A 6,525-nucleotide genomic window follows, 5' to 3' on the forward strand; every position below is an offset into this window, starting at 1 on the left:
CTTTGCTAGATATAAAAATGAGCAATACCATCACATCACAATATTATATGGCTGCTATGTAGAGCACTTCCAAGTCTGATGCACCCAAAAGTGGAAGTGACTCTTTTATTTATTCAAGAAATGCTGAGTATTTCTAGGAACACTAAAGTGACTGAAATTGGTTCTGGACAGCAGAAAAGCAAAATCTGCATATGTGGCTACATTCATTGTGATCAGTCACCAAAGAGCAAGGCTGCAGGATCAGATAAAATCCTCATACTACTTGGTTTTATAGTTTGGCAGATGAAGAGTTTGCAGCCATCTTCAGTCAAATATCAATCCTTCTTCACTGATCAGGCCATCAGTAGGCACTAATTGATCCTACATAGGAAGGCCAAAGCCCTCCTTTCCCCTGTGGACAGGGCTCAGAAGACCTGGTCGACTTCCTCTCCATTCCAGACATGAGCAACCCACAGCAGCTCAATTACTCAAAAATGGTGGAATTGACTCCCCTGAGGTGAAGCTCATTTGCATAGGAGGCAGTTTTTCTTAGGGGTTGGCCCACACCTGTGGAATTCACTCCTGTGGAAACTAAGAATGATCACAGAGCTCACCACTTTCCAGTCCAAATGCAAAACTCATTTCTTCTTCTTTGCTTTCCTGAACCATCACACATAGCACATCAGTTTTGTTAATATTGAATTAAAAACAGCATGCATGTCCCCCCCTTGTGATGGAGAAATGGGGAGAAAACATTACTTGACTGATATTAGCCACCTTACTTATTTTTACCTTGGATGACATTCACATGCCATTGCAATGGGTAAATTATAAGAACATCAATAGAATATAATAATAATACCCAACTGTTATGTGTCAATCTCAAAGTGCTCTATAAAGTATCATAATTACCCTCATATAGCGAGGGAAACCTAACGCTCCAAGATACTGGCCCAAGGTCACACTGCAGACCAGTGGCAGAAGTTCCAGAGTCCCAGTCCCGTGCATTAGGCACTGAGCCACAGTGTCTCTCTTAGCATAGTTAACATGAGCCATGTTCTAATTAATTTAAAATTCAGTCAATATCGTTTCTTTTCTGGTGTCAATAGAGCCTTCCTCCCACACACATATTATTTTCAATTGCACCATCAGCTGAAAGGGCCCAGAACTTTATTTTTAAAGTAGTGCTCTTTTCTTGAAGTGGTTTCAGGTTTTCCCAGCAGGCAGTTGAAAACTGGCCATTTCCCTGACCCCAATCTTCCCTTTCTGTTGGCTGGCATGATGGGCAGAAAGCCCTCTGACAATTGAATAGGGGCATCTGAGCAGTTCCCTGCTCAAGACTCATCTTGAAAGGACCAGCTCTTAGTACATGTTAGACAACAAAAAGTCCTGGAAGTGAAGTCAAGGAGCAAAACGAAGAATCAGATAGAAAAGTTCCCTGTCAGCAAAACTATATATGAGCATGTCTCTGTAAACATTGTACTGGGTAGACTGACACAACCAGCCAGTTTCTTCAGTGCAATCCCATTAAATCACACAGATATAAGTCAGAAAAGAATTTGACCCAATACCGGTGACTTAATGTATAGTTTAGTGGTTAGAACAAGAAACTAGGAATTAGAACTGCTGAGTTTTTATTCCTAATACTGTTGTCTGACTGCTCTATGCCTTAATTTACCTACATGTAAAACAGGGAGAGTAATACCTACTTCCCAGGGATGGTCTCAAGATTAAATAATTTATGTAAAGCCCCTTTGGGATCTTTGGATGAAAGGTGTTAAGTCAGAGCAAAGTATTATAATTAGTTGTGGTGGTTGAAGTAGTTATTCTCGAGCATGTACCAGATGTGTGTGATAATACTGTGGTAAATATTCATAGATTCCAAACTGCCATTATCTAGTCTGATCACCTGTATCAGGCACCATCACAAAATGGAAGCTCATAGTCTAGAATCTTCCTAAGAAACATACTGTGTAAGTAACTTCTCTGCTTATTTCATTAAATCCTCATAGACCAACACTGTTAAAGGGACAAGATTTCAGAGACTGTGGTTTTTATGACGACAGTAGCTTTTCACTTCTGGAGACCTGTGTTCATATTTGTCTTAGTTCACTTGTGAAAATACATGTGCAGATCTCAGTTCAGTTCCAAGATGATATTATTTGTCCATGGCATAAAATCAATATAGAGTATGGTACAACTCAGCACAAATGGGAACTTTTTGCTTAGGTGTACTGCATGACAGAAACAGCATGACTGATTCACATTAGCAGAACTGTATGGGTAAGCTTGCACTGAGGACGACTGAACTAAGTCCAGCACTAAGATTCACCCAACAGTTCTGGTGAGAGACAGAGATTACTGGGCCTAATTATCTGCCAGTGCAAGAGGCTGCAACTCTATTGAAGTCCATGGAATGGTGCCAGTTTATGCTGGAGAGAAATGTAGCCCATTATCTTGCAAATAGAAATCTCTCTTGGTAAAACACCTACCACAGAATGGAAAATCATAAATGAATACATGGCTCAGAGGAACTTTAGTTAATATTACATAGTGTCCTGTGAACTATTGGGTTCATGCTATAGAACTATTAAGTGAACTGGAACTGTTCTATCTCTACTGCATCACACATGAAACACCCTATAATATGTATAGAAGCACCTGCAAGGTATAAATAATATTATGACCAAGCTCTGAAATAATAATATAAAATTCATTTTATTAAAATTGAAAATGTCTTCACCTCCCTTCTGCCTGTGAAAGAGGAAAATTTTACATATACTGAAACAAAAACAAAGTAGAAAATGTTTAGAGAACCAAGCAATCTGATTGGTCAGACATCACAAATTGCTAATAATAATAAGCTCCAAATATTATATGCCAAACAGCTGCAGAGCCTCTTAAATGTAATTCCTGCCTTCTTGGAGGACACGGCAAGGGGGGAATTGAAACGTTTGCCAAACCTCACCACAAAATGTAGGCAGACATTTTTCTTCAAATCCATCATTGTCACCCTTGATAAAGCCTTCCACAAATATCGTGGCATGGAGGAATGCTGTGAATTAGTGCAAGCAATGAAGCCAGCAGCAATGAAGCCAGTAGATACAAAAGACAAACACAGACCAGATACTCTAGTAAACAAAGCCATTCGTAACCAGGAGGTGATGCATGCAGAATTTATTGTACATAATCAGATATTTCTTGCTTCCCTATGACAAGGTTGTGCTCAGCTTGTTCCATTGCAATACACCACCTGCTATAACAATGTGTAAAATTCTAAGAACGGTAATTTGGAAAATTCACATGAATGTTAAAAATATATATATTGAAGTTGTTTGCTCTTATAAATCCTTTCCTAGCTCGTATACTTTACAGGGCAGATATTAAAATTTCAAATTAATATTTTTAAGACTCATGGAAAGATTTAGTTCTTAATGTGGAATATTCAGTCTCCATGTGGTGCCAATGTCCCAACTTTGCAGGTAGTACAAACGTATTTCACCCACAGCACTGGGTATCCCATAATAAGCCAGCTACATTCCCAGGACATGGTTAGCCTTTCTTCTAAGAATCTCAAAACACTACACAAAGCAGAGTGATTAATTATTATTTGTTTTGCACCAACTATCTGTTCAACACTGGTTTTATGGAAAAGTAAAAGCAGTCCCTGCCTTCCAAAAACCCACGAAGGAGCCTGTACACCTTGCAACTTGTGAGGTGCACCTAATGCCCCCACTGCGATGAATCACTATATTCTGGAACAGTTCTCCCTCTACTCTGATCACCCTTTTGGAATTCTTTGATCCCCTCTCTCTCCATCTGATATCCGAGAATGACCAAGAAAAACTGGAGGCCCATCATCCTAGTAGCAGCTGGGACTAATTCATAACATGCAATCTGGCAGTGCTCCTGGATACGATAGCTTCTTGACAGATTTCTACCAATACCTTTCTGAAACAGTTGCCTCCCTTTTACTGCACATTTAATATGTCTCTAGGAAGGGATGGTCTATCTTCCACAATGTAAACCATGCTATCTTATTACTACTAAAGCTCAAATCTGTATGCCAGAAACCACCCAATATTCTTGATCAATGCTGACTAATATATTGGTAAAAATATGTACAGAGACTGGGGAGAGCTCTCCCTGGGGAGGAAGGATGGTCTTGTGTTAAGGCATGCAACTGGGATGTGGCTCTGCCACAAAATTCCTGTCTGGTGTTGGGCAAGTCACTTAAATCTGCCTGTGCCTCAGTTTCCCCATTTGTATACTAGAGATAATGATACTGTCCTACCTTTGCTGGTATTGTGAGGATAATTTTACTAGGGCTTATGTGGCACTCAGACACTACAGTGAAGATGGACAAAGAAGAATGTGAATGGATTGGTGTGTACAGTCAGATTGGATTCTTTAAACACAGATACAGAATGTGCCAATCTGTGACCATAAATCTAGGATGAAATCCTGGCCCCACTGAAGTCAGTGGAAGTTTTGCCAAGAGAGGGTCAAGAGTTCACCTCTGATATCCATCTCTTGAGACTTCCAGCACTTATAGCAGCCAACATCTCTTCAAGTAATGAGGAAGATTTTGATAGCGTGGGCCAAGAGTACCTGTTTTCACACGCATGATTTTGAATGATTTTCCTGAGTCAGCTGACTTTACAGAGAGGAGTTGGCCACTACCCACGTGAATGACCTAACCTCTATCTAGTTCACTCCCATCCAGGGCACAAAGTAAGAGTTCCCTTCTCTGCACTCGTTTGATGCTGCTCTTGAACCATGAGCAATCAGCGTTTGTCAACATATGTGGGATTAAGAAGATAGACGATGATCATAAATGATTGTTGTAGGCTGCTGATGCTTTCCTATTGATTTCCCAGCCAAAATCCTTCATCCCTCATCTTTGGAACACTGTGAATTACAAATGTAAGCAACTGTTGTGTTTAACTCCAGTTGGGAGTCATGGCATATTTCCTGAGCCAGAGTGTACCTAAACTATCTATTGCTGGGCACAATATAAAATAATCTGAAAAAGGAAGCACACACCCTGCAGTTTAAAGTCTAGGTGAACACTCAAATGAATGACCTGCCCTGATTACTGTCTACTCCCAACTCCCTCCCAGTCTACACACTCCAAGTTTACTTTATTATAGTCACTGGTTTTTGGGGGAGAGGCTAAATTGTCCATCTCCAAGCCATACTTGCTGACAGCTAAGGGTAAGACTCACCAGCCCCTAAAATGTAATATAAATAGTTTACATTCTAGCAGGACCTTCACTGGAACCAGGAGTTGGTCAAAGACATCAGGCTGAGTATTTATAGAACAGGAATTGATTAATCCTGTCCCACTGTGGTCTGCATATTGCTGTCACACCCCTGTCAGCTCTGTTGCTATCTATGCCACCAGAAAGATCTGGGCAGAGCTAGGCAGGCTCATAAAGTCCCATCCAAACTGCATGCAGACACATTTCTATTTGGTAAACCAGATCTCAAATATCAAATGCCTATGACGTGATAGAAGTGGATGCAGAGAGGCATTCTCACATTTACCCAGCTTTGTACCAATTACATTGTTAGGTCATTTTGAGACCTTGTTATGTTATGCTAGTAGAACCATAATTCTGGCAATACTATAATAATATTTACTACGGGCACCTACTTACTAGTATGGTCAGCCTATGATTCCCACAAAGAGCCTGCTTTGTTAGCCTTCCCTATGGGATTGATATCAATACAGAGTCATGCCTTTTCCATCTTCACTTTCATTAGGAATGTAGGCACCTTCAAAACCCATATGAATCGGAGACTTCCAGTTTACAATCTCAAATGGATTATGGTTTTGGATTGTCTTTAACACAAGATGCTCGCAAGGCCTTTGGAAAGGACTCATCCATCAGAAAATACTGTTGCTCCTCCATCAGTCCCATTACAGTGGGAGCACTTAAAACATTGCTCTGTTACCATGGCTAACGGTGTCTATTCATCTCCTAACACTGTAAAATGTTCCTTGAGCTAAGTGAAAGAATAGCTCAGTGGTTTGAGCATTAGCCTGCTAAACCCACGGTTGTGAGTTCAATCCTTGAGGAGGCCGTTTGGGATCTGGGGCAAAAATTGGGGATGGGTCCTGCTTTGAGCAGGGGGTTGGACTAGATGACCTCCCGAGGTCCCTTCCAACCCTGGTATTCTATGAAATGCTGCTTCCTCGCTCTGTCATTCTCTTCAATCACTGCTATTCCACTTATGTGCAGCAGGTGGCAGCACTCTTGCAATTGATGGATATTCTCTTCTCGACATCCCTCTGTGTCTCCATATTAGCACATCCCATACACTTGATCACTCGGGGTTGGATTGGTTTCTATAATGCCCGGATTATAATAATAATAATAATGCTGTATTCCTTGTGGGGGCTCTTGTTGGGGACAGGGCTTATGTGTATATAAAGCTTACACTTGGGGAAAGTTGGTTACTGTTATTCCTTAGACACAATTTATCCAGTCACTCCCTCCACTCCAGCATCCTAACACATTCACAATTGCTCATTATAGT

Source organism: Eretmochelys imbricata, chromosome 3 (assembly GCF_965152235.1).
Source record: "Eretmochelys imbricata isolate rEreImb1 chromosome 3, rEreImb1.hap1, whole genome shotgun sequence".
NCBI lineage: Eukaryota > Metazoa > Chordata > Testudines > Cheloniidae > Eretmochelys > Eretmochelys imbricata.